Source organism: Brachycentrus maculatus, unplaced genomic scaffold, assembly GCF_059751285.1.
Source record: "Brachycentrus maculatus isolate JH-2025_06_01 unplaced genomic scaffold, ASM5975128v1 h1tg001026l, whole genome shotgun sequence".
NCBI lineage: Eukaryota > Metazoa > Arthropoda > Insecta > Trichoptera > Brachycentridae > Brachycentrus > Brachycentrus maculatus.
Window position 1 is genome coordinate 14,253 of NW_028281738.1, and position 26,280 is coordinate 40,532.

The following is a 26,280-nucleotide window of genomic DNA, read 5'->3' on the forward strand; positions in this document are numbered from 1 at the left end:
ACTTGTAGTACCTGTGTATATGTTATATTGGTCCTATCTTGTCTTCAACTTGTTCAAAATAGGCAATTTATTTATTTCAATCGATATCCTTGACTGTAAGTAATAATTATAAATATAAAAAAAAATGCATCATATTTTATTTCTACGTGAATGATCTATTTATGGAACATTTATTTAATAAACCTATAAAACAGACTACCTTACTAACTAAATAAGGGATTATCAAAAATCTTACTAAGTCAATACTTGAATGTTGAATTATCTCACTTACTCATTAATTGCAAATCAAAACATATCTTAATATTATATTTTTATTTAGTATAATGTTTTTTTAAGTGATCAATTTCACAACTATGTATAGCTAGCTTAGTATTTATTTTTAAATATTCAACTACCTCGCCGATTTAAAATGCACAAATATATGAAAACTGTGTTCGGACACGCTTCGATATTCAACTACTCAATTGATGTCGTTCAGTTCAGTAAGTAGTGAATCTAAGCCTGTTATTATTTCATTTCCATAATGTTTCGTAACATGAAATAGTGAGTGTTCGTCATTAAGCGCTGGCAATAGAATATTCTTGATGAGTTGATATTATTGGAGACATGATACACACCCATTCAGTTGAGTTATTTTGTATTCACTTCACCACTAAGCTCGTTATGATTTGATGCATAATTGAAGAGCATTGAGTGCAATAGACAGTAAGTTTCCAGAGATTCAGAATAGTTCAATAGGTAAATTGGTGAAAGCGATATTGGCTACTACTAAACTTTTGAAATATGAACGTTTTGGAATACCTATAAAGACATGTGCTTGCAAACAAGGCACAGTAACTGCTTTAAAATCAGTATTTTCGTTTTTAATACTGATTTTAAAACTTTTAAAACTTTTGTGAATTACTGAATATAATGTATTTGAAAATCTATGTATAATGATATGTGCTTACGAACTAGGAACAGAAACTGTAGTTGTAGCATAGGTGTTTTGTTTTTTTTAGATTTAGAGGAATAATGAATATTATATTGGCTACTGCTAAATTTCCGATAAATTTCTAAATATGAACGTGTTGGAATATCTTTGAAGACACGTGTTCCTGAACAGTCCACAGAAACTGTAATTCTAACATACGTTTTTTATTAGTATTCTGTAATATAATAAATATTATTATTCTGTAATATAATAAATGGAGAGGCACAGCGAATCGAAATATAAAAGTTCTACATATGTATAAATGATTCAAATGTTATTATGTTATAAATAAAAATGTAAATATATTAAATGAATAAAAATAAAAAAAATGATATTGGGTATTACTATTATTTTTGTAAATGTCTGAATATGAACGTATTGGAATATCTATAAAGACATGTGTTTAAAAATAAGGCACAGAAACAATTGTTTAAACATACGTTTTTTTAGATGCAGTAGAATAATAAATATGATATTGGCTTTAATTAAAATTCTTGTTAATTTCTGAATATAAACGTACTGGAATATCTTTAAAGACGTGCTTCCAAACAAGGTACATCAACTGTAGTTTTAACATACATACGTATTTTTTTATTTATTTTAGATTCAGTAGAAAAATAAATTTTATTTTATTATTCTACGGAAACTTAAACAATTGTTAAATTTATTTTTTTCTTCATATTTAAAATAAATGTATAAATTTGTATTTATACCGTATAAATAAATAAACATATTAACATTGGTCAAATTCCACACATAATCGCATCCACACATCGATGGATAAAGATTTTTACGCAAAATTTTTCTTAAAATTTTTATGTTTTAAAAATAACATTATCCTTGAAAAAAAATGTGAAATTTAATTTCAAAAGTTTTATTTGCCTAGCAATACTCACTTACTCACTTTTATTAAACTTGATGGAGCGGGGTATCGGATAGCTTTTGGATTATTAATTAAACAAAGTCTATTGACTCCGCTTAAGGGATGAAGAATGGTATTTCTCAAGTTAAGCTTCTCAAATTCCTATCCACCTGGCTGTTCCCTCTTTACGTGTTACAAAGGTATACAATTTCAGGCTTTAGACTTTAATTCTAAGATGCAAAAAGATTTACAAGTGGTGTGCGATTTCCTGAAATATTCACTTATATATCTACATAAGCGCTAAATTTGTTAATCATATTTTCGTTTATCGTACAACCGCTGAGGAAGTAATTTTTATATAATATAAGACAATTTGCAAAATTAAGCTATTTACTCGGGTGAATTTAATTAAAAAGAGTAATATCTGAGTTTTTATTGTTTAAAAAAATACATAAATTTCATACTATTTCTGTTAGCCCATAATACCACAATTCTATACCTATTTCCAAGAAGTTAATTTTTAGAAATAGGTTTAACATACTTTAATTGTGGTATTATGGGTTTGAACCCAGAAACTCTGCCTCAAGAGTCCGCGTGACTAACCACGGGACCACAACCCTTAATTGCAATCGTAATTGCACTTGTATACACCTTCTTATATTGAAGAAATAAATATATTGTTTTTTTCGCTTTTATTTCAAAATCATTGGCTGTGTTCTAAAATGCCTTGAATTATTTTAAAGTCAAATAATTAATTCAATCTACACCTAGTTGTTCATTATTTATTTAATCAGGTACCAGATTCTTCACTCTTCGGACGATAAATCAATAAATATATATTAGGTGACTCAACTTAAGACGAAGCATCTATCGTTTTCAATAGAAAGGCTTCAAAAATTCTCAATTCTCAAAAATTCTGAGGGAGCCACGTTAGGGGAAATTCCAAATCTATCAAAATGACAACTAACACACGAAGGGAACTCAACAGTGAGAGCATACATCTTTCAAAAATTAATGTAAATTGGATATTTTATAATGGGCCTATAATAAAATCTATAAGGTGATTACATAAGCCAGATAAAACGATAAATGCTTCTTATTATATTGAGACACCTACAACATAAACTAATTTATATGTATTAACTCGCTTTGAAGGATGTACTACCAGAGATGAAGTATCTTTTAATGAATCTTGAAGTCTCTGCATTCACAAGGTTTATGACCTGTCATGGGCTGGCTTAGATCTTTTTATACACTTGTGCAATGTTCACAATTTTTAAACATCCAGACAAAATGATGTATTGCATATTACAGGTTATAACAACCATATTTCCCTAGCATAAAAAGATAATTTGAAATATTTATTTATCATTTTCCGTGTGGAATAACGTGATGATTAAAATATGAAAATTAAAACACTCGTATAACTCCATACCAAGGAATATTATTTTTTTTAATTAATTTTGTTTTTATTTACATTGTTTATAAAAAAAAGTAAAATGAACTCCCTCTCTAAACACAAGTATCTACTTTATTAGAGAGGTAGAAACGTTATATTTGAAATGTCTATTATATTTACCAACTATTTTGTATTATTTAAATATGTATTTTGTAAAAAAAAAAATCAAAAATAAGAATGACCACAATTGAGTTTTAAAAACCCGACTAGTTTCGAGTTTGTATTTTTTCTGTTGATGAGAATATCTGTAGTTCTCTAAAATAGTTATGTTTACATTAATAAACTCAAAATTGGTCTCATAAAAGTGTTTTATTTTAACAATTAAATGATACTTTATCTCTGTTATGATACTTTCAATATATTTGAAATAATACAAAACATACCCAAATATTCGTAATTCTTGGTGTTTTTTCTAGATGTTTTAAATAAAGTAAATAGTTATTTTTCGAAAATGGTCTTAAGGGTATTATTAATCGACAGTTATCATTTTTACTTAATATTCATTTTAAATAGCTGGGTAAAAGTAAATATTTACATTTTATTTCCTTCTCCGACCTCATCAATTCAACCGAAGCAACGTGCATAATATCATCATTAATATTTTATGGCGAATAATAAAATTAATTGTTCTCAGTTATAGGTAGACTAACCCCAAAACAAAGGGCTGTTTATTCCTCAACACGGAAGTACAAATTAATAAACCCTTAAATATTATTTTCTTTATACAAACAAGGGTGAAATGAGGTTTGCATAATAAATAATTAACAATAGCGCTACGACTTATGATCGTTTTATCATCTTTTCTGGCATAAAAAAGATTGAAAAGGAACGTGTTATGGTTCTAAGGTATCAAGGCTCAACTTAAGATAAATCGCAACTTAATTTTCTTTAAACCCACGTAACATTTTACGTAATTGATTTTTGTTTTTAAAGCACTGTTTTTGTATTAAAAAATAAGTTTTTATTTAAATGAATACATGGTTTTGAAAAGGAAAGAGTTATGTAAAGGTGTGTATGTGAGCATATGTAAAAATTATAAAACATTTTTCAAATGAGTCTACACTGTAAACTATGGGTAAGCCTTCACACATGCCAATATTGCCAATACTTTACTAATCACACAGGCCAACATACTGTTCCTGGTTAATTATTGGGTTCAAAATCCGAAAAACCCCTTAGAATTTTCTTTCACATCATAATTATACTATTAAAAGTAAACACTTGTATAAACCACTTTATCGAGTTTTATTTTCTTTTTTATTTCATTTTTGTAAATAAAAATAAAACTCGATAAAGTGGTTTATTCAAGTGTTTAATTTTAATAAAATAATCGTGTCATTCCACAAAGTTAATGCCGAATCAATAAATAATATTCTTTCACATCCATTTTTTTTAGATTCGCTACAGTTAACAAGTTTTATATTCAACTTGTGTGAAATTCATTTTTTAACCAATACTATTAGCAGATAAATAAACCACATGGATTTAAGTATTTATTAAGAAAAACACATGGGTTTAGGTATTTATTACAAAATTTACATAAATTATTAACTTTTTACTTTAAATTTATATAAATATAGGTATACAAAGGTAGGTTTTTATGTGAAACTATTGATAGACCATCCTATCTTTTACATGAAAGTAAAACAAATGATTTTAGTAAGGGTAATTAACGAGTAAGTCTACACTGTAAATTATGGGTAAGCCTTCACACATGCCAATATTAGCAATACCGTACTGATTATTGATCTGCAAAGGTAGGTCAAATATTTGTGATAAATTTATTATTGTTGTTAGACTATCCAATGTTTTAAATGACAATAAAATAAATGATTTTAGTAAGGGTAATTAACTTATAAGTCTGCACTGTAAATTATGGGTAAGCCTTCACACATGCCAATATTGGCAATACCGTACTGATTATAGGTCTAGGTCTGCATAGGTAATGTTCTAATAACCTATGCATAGGTGATTACTCTGCATGCCGTACTTGAATTTAAGTGCGGCGTGGCGGATACCCTTCGCAGGCAGTATATCACGCAGGACGGAAGCTGATCTGACGTGTTCCCTTTACGTTACACCAAATATTAATTGAATAGGCACATCAAAGCCGATATTGGAATATCTGCGGGAGACTTCACTTTTGATAAATACTAAATAATAATACACCAAGGGGTATTAAAGCGAAACAACGGGTTAATTGAGTTAGGTAAAATAAATACTGTCAATAATTTATTCGGCACTCATTTTGTAATAATATTCATCCATTTTTAAAAATTTCAATTTGAATTTAAAAAATATTTTTACTTGTAAAAGTCCAAAATAATTTATGTAAATAAAAATATAAATAACACTCTCATTATCATTCATCGATCGCTTTGTGTAATACCACTTTAAAAGTGATCGATGAATGATAAAGAGAGTGTTTTATTACCATACCACAAAGTTAACAATATACAAAATACAACATACAAAAAATTAAAAATATAAATTTTCGTTTGTTCAAAATCTTGAATCTAATAAAATTATTCAGTCGTTACTTTGAATTCAAATACACCACTGATGGGTTAAAATGTTTTTATTTAAAAAGCAGATTTTTTTACCGCAATTGCAGCACCATCTGTTGAAAAAACAGCTAGACACACAAAACTAAACATCGTTTACGGTGGGTAGCGTGCTTCTTGACATCCACTAAAAAAAAATATACAAAATATGTGAAAAACTTTTTTTTCTTCATATAACCAAACTAGGTCACAGAAAAGTGTGACTGAGTACAGAATATTAATACTTAAGTTTAACAATTAAAATCAACTTAAATACAATATTATGACATTAATTTTGGAAACTGAACCTGGGACCTCCGAAAGAGGCGTTGTAAGTTGAAGGTAGAAATTTTAAAATATCGTGAGAGTTTTGTTTTGTAAACTATATGTAAAAATGAAAATTGAAAGAAAGCATTGAGAAGTAAAAATTTTTTTTTTCTTAAAATGTTCGTTGTGTAATTGGTCCCAAATATCATACACGTGATTAAAAGACCACCAAAGTTAAGGGTAAAAAACAGACTGAAAATGTCTGGGTATCAGGGGAGGAATTCGTAAATGGGGGTGGGTATTTTGCTCAGCGCTGCGGGAAACGAAATTAGTAGAAATACGAAACATTGAGCTGTACCAAAGGTTAATAACACGTACATAAGTAAGGGGACGACATTCCTTGCAAATGCCTGCCCAATTCCACTTATTTATGAAAACATTTCGTCTAAAACATACAAGAAAATCTAAGGCCTGTTTATACAGAACAATATTCAGAGAGCTTTCTTCGTATTCGCTTTAATTTGTGTTTGTAAATAGGGGTTGAATTTAAGCCACGTGTTTTGGTTTTATATTTTATAAACAGAAGTGTGACATAAAAGGTTTTTTGATTCGTGTCGAAAATAATACTAGTATTATGGAAAAAAATGTTGTACCTTTTCAAGTTAATAAAGAAAACACTTCCTCTTTCTGATTTCTTTCAACTATGTTTTTCCTTTAACAAAAAACTTATACCGAAAAAGCTTACAAAACACAACACCACTCAAATTCTTTTTTCTAGACGAATACATATTACAACATTTTGAGTTTGTCCTAATACTTTTTCATATTATTTTTTGACATCTCATCAAAGATGAAGAAGAATATGGAAGTCTGGGCATTTACGGGGCTTACGACCGTCATAGGCTGGTTTAAGTGATCACTTTACACAGTGTAACATTCACCAATTCTACCCATTATTGACAACCACACTACTCAAATTCTTGGAAGTTCTATATATATGAACCAATTTAGAAACCTTGTTCATGAATCACTAGAACTTCACTAGAGACATCCATTGGTGAGATGTAAAGAAGCTTTTTATTAAGCAGAAACTCTTATATTAGTATGTGAGATCCGAATCCTGGATTATAATCACACACATGAGAAACGCTAGAAAATACCATTTTCATTTTTATTATTAAGCTTATAATTTGACCAGATAATTTATATACAACATTTTGAGTGTGTCCAAATACTTGTTCACAAAATCTGGATTATCTCCAATTACAGGAGTTATATTCTTCTTCATCTTTGATGAGATGTCAAAAAATAATATGAAAATAACTCCTGTAATTGGAGATAATCCAGATTTTGTGAACAAGTATTTGGACACACTCAAAATGTTGCTAATACTTTTTCATGAATCAGGGTTTTTCTGATAAGGAGTAATTTTACATTTTTACGATTCAACATAATTTAGAGAAGTAGAAAAACCAAGAGAAATAAAATAGAACAAGAAAGAGCCCTGTAAATGCCCAGACTTCCATATTCTTCTTCATCTATATTGAGATGTCAAAAAAATGTACAAACGAGACAGAAATGCAGTATATGACCGGCATGTTTTTCATATTGTTATAATTATTTCAATATCAAACATCTTGTGACGAATATATGAACATTGGCGGGCTAATAGCTAAAAAGCAATATCTTTTAACGAACATATTTCTTCATCGTTAAATACAATACTAGATTTCACATGCAGATAATCACATGCTCGATCAAGTTTTTTTGGGCATTCATTCATATATTGGGCAAGCATTCAAAATTGACAAAATCCATATTATAAAATACTGCTAATAATTTGTTTGATGTTTCCTTAGATCGATTTCACGCAATATTCGAGGTAAATTCACATATTTACTGAATACAAATACAGCGTATTGAATGCGAACAACTACCGTTTCCGTAGTGTAGTGGTCAAAGCGTTTTGCTACCGTTCGGGAGGTCGATTTGATTTGAGGTCGTTCAGGATTAATTTGACACGGGGATCATAATAAATAATGTGATTATTCACTCTATTATATACTCAATATTAGCCAAGACTTATTATATATAGCGTAAGACTGATCATATTTTCTTTCATGTATTATATTAACGACCAATTTAACATTGCATACCTGAAACTCACGACAAATCACCTTCCCTTCATGTATTTAATGATTTAGATAACATTTAATATATGTTGCAGGTTTTTTATGCACCAATGGGTACGAATTAATGTTAAAAAAATATGATTTAACACGTTTATCTTCAAATGTACTTTTTTTTCAAAATATATAAACGTAAAAATTATCAGATGTTGTATAATTAATTTTAAACGAAATCATATGGATATGTTTTGAAAATAAAAAGAACCATGTGTATAATGTTTAATGTTGGTATTTTAGAGCCAAGCCTTGTACGTGCGTATATTTATGTACCTGTAACTAATGTTTTTTTACCCGTAACAGGTAAACAACGTGTTATTTAAAAAAACAGTTTTTATTGCAATGGCAGAGTCATCTGTTTAGTGTTATAGTAATGCACTCAATTATTAATATTGCTCATTACGTATTTTTTACAGTTAGTAATAAATAAATCAGTTTATTTTTAAGAAGCGTCCGCCGTTCGCTGTGCCGCTGTTCGGAGTGTAACCTTTAATCTGAAATATAATAAGCACAATAGAATGCTACATATGTATGCTAAACAGAGTCGTGTAAGTAATGTGAAAGAACGTAATAAGTACTGCCGGAGTTGGGCGTTTATTTCTCGTATAATACAAAAGTAATATTCTTGCGCTAAGTTCTGTTTCTACTGAAACTAGTGTATGTCTCTCCTCCGTGTTATGTTAGGGGGTATTATAACATGTCAGATAACAGTATTTCATGCTGATACAACTTGCATGCAGCTACAGCGCCCTGCATTATTGTATATTATAACACCACTTTTCACTACATACTATACAAAAGAAACGAGATAAAGAGTATTTTAAATATAATATTTTACATTTAAAAAGCATTGTTAACTTTGTGGTACGGTAATATAATACTCTCCTTATCATTCATCGTTCACTATGTGTTTTTAAAGTGGTGTTACACAAAATGAAAGATCAATGATAAGGAGACTGTAAGTATTTTATAATTTAAGCATACTCGTGTAATTGAGATTTTAAAGTATTTTAATAAATACATTTTTTACAACATTTCGAGTGTGTCCAAATACATGTTTACAAATATGGATTATCTCCAATGAGGAGTTATTTTTCACATTATTTTGGACATCTCAACATAGATAAAGAATATTAAGGTCTGGGCATGTACAGGGATTACGATCGTCATAGACTGGTTTAAGTGATTTAAGCAGAATGTTATACGTTTGGAAAGTGATAATTTGAACCAGGTTTTGACGGTCGTACGCTCTGTAAATGCCTAGACTTCTATATTCTTCTTCATCCATGTTGAGATGTCAAAAATAATGAAAAAAAATACTCCTAATTGGAGAAAATCTAGATTTGTGAACAAGTATTTGGACACACTCAAAATGTTGTAAATGTATTATGTTTATGGTTTAAATGAACATTAATGTATTAAAAAATCTTTGAGCTACTTAGTCAGGAGTCGGAATAATCGGCGAGTGCATATAAGAAGATGCATAAATGCAGAAGAGATGGGATCGTTTGCAATGACAGATTGGCGTGGTGTTCTATTTTCTTTGCTTACCCCTGCGCAGAAATTGCTTGGTGTTAAGGAAGTTATTTTATTTTAGAAGACTTAAAATATTTGTTTTTTTTTCACCTGGAATTAATATCTTAAAAGATCTTAATTCCAGGTAATAATAAAATAACTTTAAGAATAAAATCCTTCAAAATTCTTACGCACTAACTTGATACACGCATAAGGCAAGCAACATTAGTAATTAAATTTAAATGAAACGAGTTACCCTTATTATCGTCAAGAAAACAAAATCAAACATTGCCTGGGGAAAGTAAGCCGGGTTTAATATCAGTCTCATGGTTTGGGAACGGGACGAGTACCTGCGCAGCCCTATGTTCTCAATTCGCATCTTGTGATCACTTTTACCTGAACAAATACTGATATCCACTTGCTTTGTTTGGATCCACTGATATATATGGACAAGTAATTATTAATCTTTTCTGTTCTCTGCATATTCGTTTCGGATATCTGTTTTCTGTTTTCATCCTTCTTCGAATTCCATTCTTTATACTTAAAACACATGAGTTTTTTTTTGACAAAGCACTTAAAATTGAGTGAGACGTGCCACAAACAAATGTCATATTTTTATATAATTTATATTTGAAGCACCAATTTTGTGATTTTCCATTTTATAAATCAAATTAATGATTGAGATAGCAAAATATCTCAATCATTAATTTGAAAATTCTCGAAATAGTATTCAATAAACTGTTTTAAAAATTTCATTTCGATATGAATTCTCAATCCTTTGACAGATTTCTTGGTTTATAATATCATTACATAAAATCCCCATAGGATGTTAACGATATAATTGGGTAATAGGAAGAAAAAAGGGTGATACAAATTTTGCAAGTTTATCATTATTTTGAAAGCTATTTAAAATATGCAATTTAAGGTAACGAAATTTCCAAAGTAGCACATTGGCGAGAATATTTTTAATGGGATTAAATTCCGATGTTGCTAGAGAGAAAATAGCAAAGAAAAGCACCCCACGGTAAGGGTGGAACGGGGTAATTTTGGCCCGAGGCGTCATCTTTCAATTGTTGTTCCTCCTCCCTTAGTAAACAAAATCTTCCGAGTCAACTGCTAGAGATGATTCTACTTCGGGATCTCCTGTTTGTATAACGAAATTAGTCGGACGGCTCAAAGCACAGAATCTAGAATCTGTGGCATACTTTCAAGAAATCAGGCTCGGTTTTATTATTGTTTGTTTTATAATATTATCAACCTGGTGAGAATTTTTACAATTTATCCTTTTGAGACCCAACCGTTCATTTATTTTCTTTGATATTAATTTTTTCAATTTAGAAATTTTATTTCAACTATTATCCGCACCCCAATGGTACATAGGGCACTGCATGATAAAAATGCAGTGTTATTTTGATCGTTCACACATGAAGCAAAGGTGATCAGCCCTCCGATTCAGGTACCAGTCCAGGGTAATATTGAATAAATATTAGAGTGAAAAAATCACTTTTTTTTATTTGACCCTCCCCTGGGAATCGAATCCGGGACCTCTTGAATGGTAGCCGAGCATGCTGACCATTACACTACGGAGGCGGACAAAAAATATTTAAAACTGAAATATTTATAAAAAAATATTTGTAAGCACTAAGCGAAAAATCGTATTCATCTGTGGGAATAATACACGCGCATTGTATTTTTTTTTCTATCCACTCATATCGAAAGATGAGATGCCAAAATAAAATTGATAAAAATAGATACATTGTATAAAAATGTCAAAAACGTTTCAAATCATTCATTTGAAAACTGAGTTAACATTTTTATAATATTAAACGTATCTTAAATCTTTATTCGATCATTTTTTGTAAATATATGAGATGCCTGGAGATTTATAAATATGCAACTAATTTATGTATTGAATCATTTAAAGGAAAATCAGAGAGGTATTTGTTTTTTGTAACAATACAATACAATTTTTATCTCATTTTGTGTTTTTAATTCTTAATTTTGTATTTTTTTTCAAAATTTAGATCAAATAAGTATGATATGGATTAACATTTACAATTTTTAACGTTTAAATAATCGTTTAAATTTTTAACATGAATCACGTTATATTCAATTAATGATTTGGCATGAACTTTGTGGAATAACGTAATGATTTAAATATAAAATAAAAACAATTTTGTAAGACCGATTTTGAGTTTATTAACGTATGTTTATTTTTTCACATGTTGATGAGAGCGCTTTATTTTTTATATTTCAATTAAAATATTCATGTTCACAATTAGAGTTCAAACAGGAAGAAAGGTCAGAATATTACGTCTGAGCTAATATTACATGGATGTAAGATATAAAACTTTCAGTATCATTATTTAATATCTCTAAATAAAAATTAGACGTATTATTTTCCTAGAAGAATTAATAAAATGATGGGTAAGAACGGGTTAAACGTGTATTTACAGTTATTGGATGACAGAATTCATTATTTAGCTCAATGTATTTAATGAAGGGTATTCAAAGTTATCGTAAACAGTGTTGCCAAATATTAATATTAGAATGCCTCTTCGTGCACGTTTAAAGGTAAATTGAACCCCTTACAAAATACGAATTTGTTCATTTAGCACAAGAATAACATTATTAAAGGGAAAATTCGGCTAGCTTGATTAATTATTACCAAAATGTGTGTAGAATTTCCCTCGGTTTAAATTAAAACAATGTACAATACTAAATACCGTTTGTGGAGGTAAGAAAATTGTTCGGATTTGTAGCTCCATGGTTAGGCTCCGAGTTGCTCTCGTTGCATACCACGGATTAATTATGTTGTATTTATGAATACTTTTACGGCATAATATTTCAGTCTTAATTTACCTATGGAGTTCATATTAGGTATCAGGTATATTGAAATTCTTTAAAATACCTTTAGTAATTCAAACAGAATTCCATTTATAATTTACGAACAAAAGATATGTATTGTCTTTGGAAAATGTTGATAACGTTGAATTGAAATGTCCACTTACTACAATTTTGACGAAGAGCAAAAAATGTCCCTAAAATGAAATAAATTCTGATACTATTCGCCTTTTAAAAACCAAATGCAGTTAGAAATAGAAGTTTGCTTCTGGAAGACCTGATCAAGTATTTTAAATATTTGAAAGTGGTCAGGTTAGGAATCAGATTATCGGCAGGGATATATTATATGTAGGAGATGCTTGAATATAAATATGTGAATATTGTTTGCAAAGTAAGATTGGGATGGTATTCTACTCTCTCTGACTACCCCTGCAGAGAAACAAAACAATGGTTAGTTAGTTACTTAGTTAGTTTAGGGTGAAAATGTAGTACCTGATGGAATTAAAAATAAATATAAACAACATTTTTAGTGTGTCCAAATACAGGTTCACAAATCTGGATTATCTCCAATTAGGAGTTATATATTTTTTATCATAATTTTTTGACTTTTCAACATAGATGAAGAAGAATACGGAAGTCTGGACATTTACGGAGCTTTCGAATATTAGCTGGTCAAATTAAAGGTTTAATTTCCAATCTTTTGAGTAGTGTAGTTGTCAATCATAGGTAGAATTGGTAAAAACAAGCCTATGACGGTTGTATCATATGCCCCGTAAATGCCCAGACTTTCATATTCTTATTTATCTATGTTGAAAAGTCTTTTTTTTTAACAAATATAAACTGTTTTAATATATAAATTATATTTTAGGTAAAAGTGAATAAAATATCGTGTACTTTGATAATGAAGGGCTTTGCTCGAGCTTATTTCGATTACATTCTGTCCGTTATGAGTTCGCTCCACTCCTTACGGAGGCAATCATAAATCCGGAAGCCAATTAACTCGAAGGAAAATAATTATACGAACGGGTGGGATCCTTCTTCGTCTCGTGTAATTTCTTGAATATTATTGTGATACCGTGTTGGGATAATTGTGTGTGTTGCCCAAGTGTGATCAAGCCAATTCTGAACTGGGTTTATTAAACTCGCTACACCGTGAGCTGTTTTGCGCTCGTGCTATTAAACGTAATGAAACTGAACCTACGTTTCCTTTTTCCAGTTTAAAAACACACATTATTTGTAATATGAAAAACTCTTAATTAGAAAACACAAATATTCAAGTGTAAAAATACTTAAACATTAAGAATATAACCGTTTACTGAGATTTACAAAATTTTGAGTGTGAACAAATACTTGTACAGAAATTTGTTTTATATCAGCTTAGGAGTTATTTTTTAAACTTTCAAGCACGTTATTTTAACAAATATGTCAATATAATCCATCTTGCTAACAAATAAAAAGAGCTTTGCTTCATAAGAGCTTTCCCTATTCCAACTTAGATGGCTGTTGTGAAGTCACATGTATTAACTGGTCACGAGTTCGATCAATATATCTAGAAGTTCCAAACATTGAGTAGTGTGGTTGTCGATCATGGGTAGAATTGGTGAATGTTCACGTATGTAAAATGATCACGTAACCAAGGATGTGATAGGCCACAAGCCCTGTAAATACTCAGACTTCCATTTTCATCCTCGTCTATGTCGAAATGTCAAAAAAATTTAAAAATCATTCCTTAGTGATGGTAATCTAGATTTGTGAACAAGTGGACTCACCCAAAATGTTGTAAATAAAATTATTATTTATAATGCAACATTTTGAGTGTGTCCAAATACTTGTTCACAAAATCTGGATTATCTCCAATTGCAGGAGTTATTTTCACATTATTTTTTGACATCTCATCAAAGATGAAGAAGAATATGGAAGTCTGGGCATTTACGGGGCTGACGACCGTCGTAGGCTAGTTTAAGTGATCACTTTACACACGTGTATCATACTCACATACTAAAATAAGAGTTTCTTAAAAAGCTTCTTTACATCTCACCAATAGATGTCTCTAGTGAAGTTCTAGTGATTCAAGAACAAGGTTTCTAAATTGGTTCATATATATAGAACTTCCAAGAATTTGAGTAGTGTGGTTGTCAATAATGGGTAGAATTGGTGAATGTTACAAGTGTGTAAAGTCATCACTTAAACTAGCCTATGACGGTCGTCAGCCCCGTAAATGCCCAGACTTCCATATTCTTCTTCATCTTTGATGAGATGTCAAAAAATAATATTATTTATAATACTTCTTTTTTGAATAACCGATGTCATACTCATAGGAAAGAAATTAAAAATAGGAAATCGAATTCGACGTACTCGAGGAATATATGAACGCACAAAGAGTAATAATATAAATCAAAGGGATACTGAGTAATATTTATTTTAAGTAATTAAATATCAATTTTAATTTGATGAAAAAGTGATTTACCTAAGGTAAGCTCATGTGGAATCGTAATCGAGACGTTATTGCAAGTTAGCATATTTTACTCTGCGTTATATTAGAGCTTAAATATTAGCCATAATTAATTGGCATATATCAGCATCAGCAACGAAACAGTTTAGTTATATTAACATAACTCCACAAATTTGCAGCCAAAAGTAAAGTGTAATGTGTGCTGAAACTATAATAGGGTTCCGTGCACACACGCATTATACGAGTATGTTTCAATAGTAAACTGCTGAGAACGTGGAAATTTAACGATTTACAAACAGATGAAAAAATCTGTAATTTATGATTGATGTGTGTTATGAGTAATTATATATTTTTTTAAATAAAATAAGAGTTTAAGTGAGAGACGTTGGATGTTTAATAATACAAAAAAAACAATATAAAATGTTTTTATTAAAAGTTTGTTCATATAACTCTTTTACAATTATAATCCATGGCTTCAGTCACCAGATATTCTTGATTATAGATTTATTATTTGAAATATAAAACAGTGGCAGTGAAATTTTAAATATATACTTAACAATATTTTATTAATTGAATTTCAATTTTGTAATTTTTATCATTTTTTTTAAACTTTAATTTTTTAAAAGGAATAACCCGCAAAGCACACTTTTAGAGGAATGTCTGTAGGTAGGTTAGTAAGGATAAATAAGGTCAATGTGAAAATATGTCGCAAACCTACAGGGTTTTTGATATATGTGAAAATAAATATTTCTTGAATTTATTTTGCACTTAGTGGGAATCGAATCTGCGACGCCAGTTTCGTAGTCGAGCGTCTACATAACTACGCTACGGCACCGTCTTACTTTGATATTATTGTATTTTATGACTTTAAAAAAATGATTCTGTTATTTTAAATTTTACAATTTTTTATTATTATTAGCGTCTAAACAATGATAAAAAAGACAATGAAAGTCTAGGTATTTACAGGGCTTACGACCGTCATAGGCTGGTTTAAGTGATCACTTTACACACGTGTAACATTTACGAATTCTACCCATGATTGACAACCACACTACTCAAATTCTTGGAACTTTCATTTAAATGGTTCAATTTTGAAACTTGTTGCTTGAATTACTAGAACTTCACTAGAGACATCTATTGATGAGATGGAATAAGTTTTTTATTGAGCAGAAACTCTTTCATTTGTATGTGAGGTCCGAATTCTTATAATCACATACTTGAGAAACGCTAGAAAAGAATCTTTTCATTTTATTATTTTAGCTTATAATTTGACCAGTTAATTTATTTGCCACATTTTGAGTGTAACCAAATACGTACTTGTTTAGAAATCTAGATTATCTCAAATTCAACATATGTAGATGAAGAAGAATATGGAGGTCTGTGCATTAGGGCCTACGACCATCATAGGCTAGTTTAAGTGATCATTTAAGTTTTGAAATATGCTTAATGGCGCTCGCGTCTTAAATATATTTTCGATTGAATAAAATTATAAAGTTTTTATTTAATTGTATTGCATACAAGTAGAAAATATGTAGCGCTCTTCTGACTTACCTTGCATTTTTGATCGTCTTGTTTAATACTGAGCATCATGGTCGCTGACCCTTCACACTCGGCGCATAGCTAGCTTGCATCCCTTCCGGTGAGTCAAGTTAAGGGCAACGTTTAACGAGGAACCCGTAAATTCCTTTATTTGGTCGGTTAATTTTGTAGGAGACTATTCCCTTGCCCAGTCACCCTCAGCTGTTTCTGTTACTATCGAATTTCCAAAGCTCTCTACGACTTTACTGTCGATATGTTCAATTGGAGATCAATGCATGTCACCAAACGTAATTAGACATCTTGCTTGGGACAACGTTGTTACTAGGGTATTTTGTTAAAATAAAATGATTTGGCAGTCACATTATGGTAAAACTATTCTTTTTTATTATGACCTTACTTGGTACATATAATTTTTATTATGGTGGTATTTACCAAAATTATAAGACTCTAGAAGCATAACAGGCAAGGGTCTTCGAAATAGAATCAGAAATGCCAGGATCAGGGAAATATGCGAGATCGAAGATGTCGTTAGGTGGGGAAGGCAACGAAGGAGACAATGGTATGCACATGTGAGGAGAATGGAACCATCCAGACTCCCCCACATCGCACTGTACGGCCAACCCCATGGTAGACGACTCCCGGGCAGACCACCAAAGAGATGGGTCGATTGCTGGGAATCGACGTCGCAGGAGGCTAATCCCTTTTAAAAACAGGCCGCAAGGCCTATAAGAAGAAGAAGAAGAAGAATAAGATTTACCAAAATAAATATTTATTAATGATGTGAATAATTTATTATTTTTTATTATAAACGTTAAGATGTAGTGTTCCTTGAAGTGAAGCCTCTTAGGTTCGTATGACAAATACAATATAAAAGTACAAAAAATATATATTAAACTGATTCCAATATTTATGAAATTTATTTATAGATTTGGTGTTTAATTAACTCCATTTTAATTCATAAATGAAATATTAAAATCACATAGAAATAAAATTTGTGACAGTAGTTACGTCTTATCATGGCATTGACTACTGTGAGTAGTTTGAAAATGCCGTAACGAGGCGAAAGAATTGTCACAAATTTAATTTTTATGTGTTTTTAATAAGAAAATGAAATTAAGTAGACTCTAAAAACCTGTGTTTGATTTTAATATTTAATAAATAAATGTGTGAAACTTAATGCTGGCCATGTGTCTACCAGCCTTTGTTTTTATTAAAAGAAGATTTCCAATTAATTTCAAACTAGAATTTTGTATGTCTTTATCTAGTTTTTTTTTATTATTGTTTGAATTTATTGCGTATGTACGAGATTACGGCTGATAATGATACAATGTAAAATTTCTTAGTGCTCTCAATAATTATGTGCACAAAAGTGGGTTCAACAGATGCAGTTTATCGAACATCGGTTATTTACAGAGTTGTATTAGAAAAATAATTTTTTAATCAATATTTTTTAACTGATTTGCTTGCATTTGTTTCACTTCTACTTTTTTAAGTTCAAAAACGTTTTTGCTTTAGTTTAATTTTAAAGAAAATAATATTTTTTTTTCATAATTATATATCTTTGGTGTCTTATTTTTATAAAAAGAGGACATGATAAAACTTCAATCTTAAATGATTTTGTCTTAGAAAACATTTGTAAACTATAAGGTTTTGTTGACCGACGGTTCCCGATTCACCCATATATTATTGAAATTAATAAAGAAAAATCCATTTCCATATGAAAAGTATATATTATTGATAAAAGTACATTTAAAGTATATATACATGAATGTGATTATAATTATAAATATAATACCCTAACCTTGCCCTTATTTGCACCCCAATGGTGCATAGGGCACTGCATAATATAAACGCTGTGTTATCTTGATCGAAAACACACGAAGGAAAGGTGATTAGCCCTCCGCTTCAGGTACCAGCCCAGGATAATATTGAATAAATAAAGGAGTGAAAAAACACTTATATTTATTTGACCCCACCTGGGAATCGAACCCGGGACCTCCAGAACGGTAGCCTAGCGTGCTGACCATTACACTTCGGAGGTGGAAAAAAATTAATGATGATATAATGAATTTATTAAATTTAAATTCATTATGTCAATTTTAATAACCCCTGCCTGGTTAGTGTATATCTTAGAGTTTTGTATAACCTTCCAGGAATCTGATGATGTCAACAACAACGTAACCCATAAAAAAATATAAATATAAATTTAAAAAAAAAGAATCCAATTACAGGTTTTCTCTCAAATATTTTTATTTTTTTGTGTACATGAGTATATCTACATATATAATATTATAACTTACATTTCTTAATCAAATCACATCCCATCACAAATCAAGAATATTTCTTTTAAACGTCAAGAAATATTGTTAATGTCTATTTGATTAAGCATTTCATTGCACACGTACTGCATTTACAAATGAATTTGGACGTACTTTGTAAGATATTTTTTAAATACAACAAGAAATTAGTTTCCGGGTACAAATTGGATTACACGCTTATCACCCTCGCTCCTCCAGTTCTGTGGCAAGTCGTACTTCCTCAGTCCGGGCCTGGTCACCCAAGAATTGGTTCCGCCCGACTCACGTTCAACACAATTAGTTTGATTGCAATCAACCAGTGAATGTGTTTACATGTAATGGACGTACAATGTACATTTGGTCTGAATTCCTATACAGAATTGACAGTAATTAATTATCGGATTGTAGACAGTCAGTGCGGTCAGGGGGGTGGTTCCCGGCTACTGGTTACTGCTCGCTGGGGTGGGTGGACGATTCGATGATCTGAAAAAATAACTGTAATCAGTAACAAAGGATACATTAACAAACACAATAATATATTTTTTATTGGCCATGCACCCTTAATTGAGTGATATTTTTTTTCCATTAATTGATTCGGCAGTCACTTTGTGACAAAATCTATCCTTTTATAATTATCATATTACTTAGTTAATACCACTTTTTCTTAAAGTCTACTGTGACACGTGTTTTGATGCATTCGGTGTTTGAAAATGATGCGGAATGCATCGAAACACGTGTTACAATAGATTTTAATAAAAAGTGGTATTTATTAAGAAATATATTAATTTTTTTTGACATGGCCATGCTAATCTTCTCTGTATCGTTCCAACTTTAGTATATGTACTGCCGAAACGAGTACCAAAGATGATAATAACACATGCATTTCTTTATATGACAGGCGCTGTGGCTTGGTTAGGTAAACGATCGACTGTGAAACTGGCATCGCGGGTTTGAATCGCGCCAATTGCAGATGAATTCAAGATTAATTTATTTTCAATTGGTCTGGGTTTTTGTGGTGTATTTTTCATATTAACCTTCCCTATCCCCACTATTCTACTTGCAGACAAGCCTCTAAAACAGAGGCTTTGCGGGTGTGTGTGTGTGTGTAACTAAATCCTTTAAATGCAAAGCAAATACGTGTGTATACATTATGATACAATATATAAAATGGTATGAACAACATTTTGAGTGTGTCCAAATACTTATTCACAAATCTGGATATTTCCAATTACAGGACTTATTTTTCACACATTTTTTTTAATGTAACACGTGTATAAAGTGATCAATTAAACCAGCCTTACGTTAGTTCTCAGACTTCCATATTCTTCTTCATGTGTGTTGAGATGTCAAAAAATTTTATAAAAAATGGAATGAATCTAATTATAACAATTTTGAATTAAAAAAAATGAGTGGAAAAACAAAACGATATATTTCAATACTGATATGTAAGCTTACGTCAAATATGAACACATGAACGTATCGCTCACTCCTTTCAACAACGTCATTTATCAAAAATCGTCAATTTTCAGTTGTGCGTGTTTTTGGAATGCCCAGAAAATGTACTACATCCCAGCAAAAGCGGCATATTTTTAACCTAGTATTCACCCGCTACAGGGCAGAAAGTGTTTTTTTTTTGCATTTTGAAGAAAAAGTATTGTTTAATATTTTTTTTACATATACTAAATATTTTTCTAATGGAGAAAAAACCTTCGGGTTTTACCTAAAAAGATCTGTTGCACAGTAAAAAGTTCAATAATTGGCTAGATATTTATTTTTAATACATTTTATTATATTCTTAAACTTTATAAACGATCTCCTGAAAAATCCAGTTTTTTGATTTGTGACGTTGAAAACAGTGAGCGATATGTAATATAGCGTATAATAAACTGTGCGGTAAGTCCATACTTCCATCAAACTAAAATAATTAAAAACACAATTGACAGACTGAAGGCAGTCGGAGTAAGTCTTTTATTTTGTAGTGTTAGTCTGAATTAACATAATGGAAGTGAGTTTGCGGTATGCTAAGTGGTTTGTCGTGTATTCCACAAGTTCAGAGGATATAATTGCAGTCATTTTGGAACAAAATGAGAGAATTTATTGAAGTGTTATGAATAAAATTTTATTACAGCCAACCAGTACGCGGCTGCAAACTTTTCAAATTGCAATTAATTAAGTTTGTTTGTCCTATTTAACATTAAGAAATTGCCGTTTTAAAACAAAACGATTTTTTTTAAACATTAAAAAAATAATAATAATCGACATTTTTAATGATGGCACGGAGACATACAAGAGGTCTTTTACCAGATTGGTGAAATCATTTTGAAATTGATTTCACCAATCAGGCGGAGTCTTGAATTTTGTACCTTATGTAGCATAATTTAATTTTACTTTTAATTTTTACTTCTATATTTTTTGTTTCATTACTTTTAATTGTTATTAACCTTTTACAACAAAATTTCTACTTTTTATATATGTATTTAACCTGCACCTTTACTGTTTCTGTAATCTTGTTGTGTTCTCATCTAATTGATGAAAAACATTCAAACAATTTGTATCGAACTGTATTTCATTTAATGTAATATGTTTTTCATTGTTTGCCATAAATATATAAAACAAAATAATTAAAAACCTTAAAAAATCTACGTTTATATCACGGGTGTACGATGACTGTTAAAAGAAGGAATTAAAAAAACTCAACTCATCTCAATCGTCGATAGTGCCAAAAGCTTGCATGTGACATAAAGTAAGAATCACAATATTTTGACAGTGTCTTAATCTTCGTTAACAAATTCTAGATTTCTCCTGACTTATAAGCTTTATTTTTTGTATATTGATATCACAATTGAAGCATAAATATAACTTCCGAAATTTGAGTTGTGTAGTTGTCAATCATAGGTAGAATGTTAAATGTTACAAGTGTTTAAAATGATCCCTTAAACCAACATATGACTGGTCATGTGTCCTGCAAATATCCAGAATTCTATGTTTTTCTGCATCTATGTTAATATGTCGATATAAAAAAATATATCTCCTTAGAGGACAAATACAATTTTTGAAAAAGATTTGGATAAACTTAAGTAACAAAAAATAAAATTAAAAAGTAAATAAAAAAAACAGTCAACAATTTATATGAAATAATAAATAAGAAATAATGATTAGTAAATAATGTACAACATACATCTACATCTCACCAATAGATGTCTCTAGTGAAGTTCTAGTGATTCAAGAACAAGGTTTCTAAATTGGTTCATATATCCAGAACTTCCGAAAATTTTAGTAGGGAGGTTGTCAATAATGGGTAGAATTGATGAATGTTACACGTGTGTAAAGTGATCACTTAAACCAGACTATGACGGTCGTCAGCCCCGTAAATGCCCAGACTTCCATATTCTTCTTCATCTTTGATGAGATGTCAAAAAATAATAGTAAATAATGTCATAAATCATACATTTATGCAATAATTGTTAAATCAAACGCAGATTTTTTGAGTCTACTAAGTTGTATTTTATTGTTGAAAAACACGTAAAAATTAATATTGTGACAATTGTTTCGCCTAGTTATGGCATTTTCGAACGAATGACATTCGTTTGAAAATGCCATAACTTAAATATTACTTTTGAAAACTTCAAACTACCATTTGATTAAAATGTCAACTGTATTTACACGGAATTTCAAACAAATCATGTCCTTGCTGCACGAGTTACACAACTTTAAAAGTTTTAGAAAAAAAAGATCAGAGAAAAATAAAAATTAATCTTAAAAAAACTACATAAGTAATACAAAAAATATGTCGAAATGAAAGTCATTGTAACATATACAAATATGTGAAAACATTAATTAGGTTTAAGTTTTTACTGACATTTCTTAGTCGCTGGTCAAATTAAATTTATGTAGATTTTTTAAAAACTTTATTAAAAAAAACAGTAATATTATTATTAATATAACAGGTATTAATGAAAATATTTTGTTAGATATATCCGATATGCATTGCGTTTCTTGAACATAAAAAAACTAACTAGCCATAACGCCGCTTCCCGCAGGGGTAGGCAGAGAGAATAGAGCGCCACACCGCTCTGTCCTTGCACACATTCTTCGCCTCTTCCACGTTCATGCATCTCCTCATACAAACCCGCCGATTGTTCCGACTCCTAACCTGACCACTTTCAAGTATTTGGCATACCTGATCGTGCCATGTTTTTCTCGGTCTTCCTCTGCTTCTTTTCCCACTAACATTCGCCTCATAAATTTGTTTTACCGTTCTTTCCTCACTCATTCGTTCTACATGTCCAAACCATCTCAACCTTTCTTAATTTTATCGATAATGCTTATCTCAGGTTTGCATTCCTTCCTTATTTCACTATTCGCACATCTATCATACATCGTTTTGTCGCACATTCTTCTGAGAGATCGCATTTCGACTCTCAGAACATGATGCACTTATATTCCATATGCTCATTGTAACTTGCGCACAGCTTATTGAGACTAATTATTAAAGTGCACTAATACATTAGGACCGTTCTCGAAACAGCTATACGTATTCACAACTCTGACGTGCTATGTTTGAATGTTCTTATTTAGAAAATCACAGTTGTTGGAGTAACTTATTTCCATGCAAGGCGAAAGTTTGAGCATTCAAGTATTATGTGGAAAGGAGAAGTTTTCCGATAAGGGTGAACTGAATTATCAAAGGGAATGCGTTCAAGACATTTCATTTTGAGCCTTTGCCATTTATATTGTATTTTTTAAAGGGGTTTACACGATAAATTCTTTCTATATCACACACTAAAATACAAAATTTTGAATTTCAAAATTTGATTTTAAAATGCATTGATGAAGATGGTGAAAAAATATTATTATTTATTATAATAAATTATATTTATTAAAAAAATGTAATTCATTTATTTTGTGAAATGTATAGATGCTTAAAATAAGTTATAACTCGTTTACGTTTATCCTCAAAATTTAAATGTTTTTAGATACAGTTTGATATAGGATATAGGATACTAGGATTATTCATTTCAGTATCAAAATAAAACCCTGGTATAAGACCACATTTAGTTAAATTATAGAAATACAAACTAAAGCTCATATTTTCCTTTATTTCCCATATAAAGTTATAGTTTGTATTTCGCTAGTCGATGAGAGGATCATAAGCTCTCAAAACTAGTCGTGTTAACATTAATAAACTCCATAGTGGTGTCATACAGTATTTTAATTTTAAATTCTAATTTCTACGAGAAGAGAAACGATTAGACAATTATATAAAGTAACAATTTCCTTAAAAAAATTACTGATTCATCAAATCGTAAAAAAGCTTATTGCACGTGTGCACTCACATATAATAAGTTAATCAATGCAGTATTTATTTAATTTTTATAACCATACGCTTGAGAACAAGCATCTTCGTATACCATGACACGTTTCCGTTCAGAAGTATGAAGACAAGATATCGCTCATTCCTTTCAATAACGTCATAAATATAAAAAAAACTTGATTTTTCAGGAGAACGTTTTTAAATTTAAAAAATATAATACAATGTATTAAAAATAAATATCAAGCCACTTACTTGACTTTTTACTGTACAACAGATCTTTTTAGGTAAAACCTGAAGGTTATTTCTCCATATGTAAAAAAATTAAATATATTTAAAAAAAAATTAAACAATACCTTTTCTTCAAAATGCAAAAACAACACTTTCTGCCCTGTAGCGGGTAAATATTAAGTTAAAAATATGCCGCTTTTGCTGGGATATAGTTTATTTTCTTGGCATTCCGAAAACATGCATAACTGAAAATTTTCGATTTTTGTTTTATGACGTTCTTGAAAGGAGTGAGCTATATGTGATATTGAATGAAATATGTTATTTGTGTCTTTTATAATGAGTGAGATTCAGGAAACAAACAGAAAAATACAAATTTTGGCACAAGTATTTTGCTGGCAATTAAAAGTTATTACTTTAATGTGACTATTTCAAACTGTAGTACACGCCATTATTTTTAGTTCAAGAACGTAACAATCGTCCAAAGTTTTGAAGTATTTTCAATTTGAATGTTGAGCAGTGCTATGGCAAAAGTTGGAAAGGGAAACTTCGATTTGCCTTTCAACTCCAAGACAGTAAAAACAAACAACTTTAGTTGAAATATGAAATTTTGTCTCACAGCTGATGTGCTCACTGCTCGCCCCTCCCGCCCGCACTGAACAGTATGCTTTAACTTTCAATAAATGCTTATGCCGGAAGGTAGCGATTATTTACATTACAAATAAAGTTGAACGTTCCTGGAATATTTTGACTATTTTACCCATAATATCCGAAGATGTTTGCATTCAACCACTTTTATATTGACATCTCAACACAGATTAAGAAGAATATATTATTTTAGTGATTTAGATTTTGCTTGCTAATCACTCGATAAACGATTCCAATAACACTATTATTTTTTGACATCTCATCAAAGATGAAGAAGAATATGAAAGTCAGGGCATTTACGGGGCTGACGACCGTCATAGGCTGGTTTAATTGATCACTTTACACACGTGTAACATTCATCAATTCTAACTATTTTTGACAACCACACTTCTCAAATTCTTGGAAGTTATATATATTTTAAAACATAAACCAATTTTAAAAATTATTCTTGAATCACTAGAATTTTTCTAGAGATAAGTGAGATGAAAATAACCTTTTTATTAAGCAGAAACTTTTTTATTCGTATGTTAGGTCCGAATCCTGAATTATAATCACACACATGAGAAACGCCAGGAAATATCATTTTCATTTTTATTATTTAAGCTTATAATTTGTTCAGATAATTTTATTAAAAACATTTTGAGTGTTTCCTAATACTTGTTCACAAAATCTGGATTACCTCCAATTAAAGGAGTTATTTTCATATTAAATAATATGAAAATAACTACTGTAATTGGAGATAATCCAATAACACTCTTCATAAAGTTCAAAATATACTTGGATATTCTTCTTTAACTTCTTACTATTGGTGCAAAGAGCACTGCATCGTTTTAAATGTGTATAATTTTTGTGTGGATATTTTACAAATCAGGCTTATGGACGTCTAGGGGACACCTGAAAAATATTTTCAATATTTACTAAGCGTATAAATGACCACTAAGCATTTCTTCATAATATTTTGAGTGTGTTCAACTTTCAAACGTTTTTATTGTATTTAAAACGTCAACGTATAATTATAAAGGTTATTTATGAGAAGATGCATGAATGTGGAAAAAGGCAAATACTGTTTGCAAATACAAATTAGTGTGACGTTCAATTCTCCCTGTTTTCTCCTACGGAGAACTGGTCTGATGGTTAGCTAGATTTGAGAAGTTGC

At 30.2% G+C, this 26,280-nt stretch overlaps 1 non-coding gene across 1 annotated transcript; it reads right to left on the minus strand.

The window, feature by feature from the left end:
* Positions 1-19,690: 19,690 nt before the first annotated feature.
* LOC148299644 (U6 spliceosomal RNA) lies at positions 19,691-19,796 on the minus strand. The gene has a single exon (XR_015839055.1). It is a non-coding gene; the product is annotated as a U6 spliceosomal RNA (small nuclear RNA).
* Between the last annotated feature and the right edge of the window lie 6,484 nt (positions 19,797-26,280).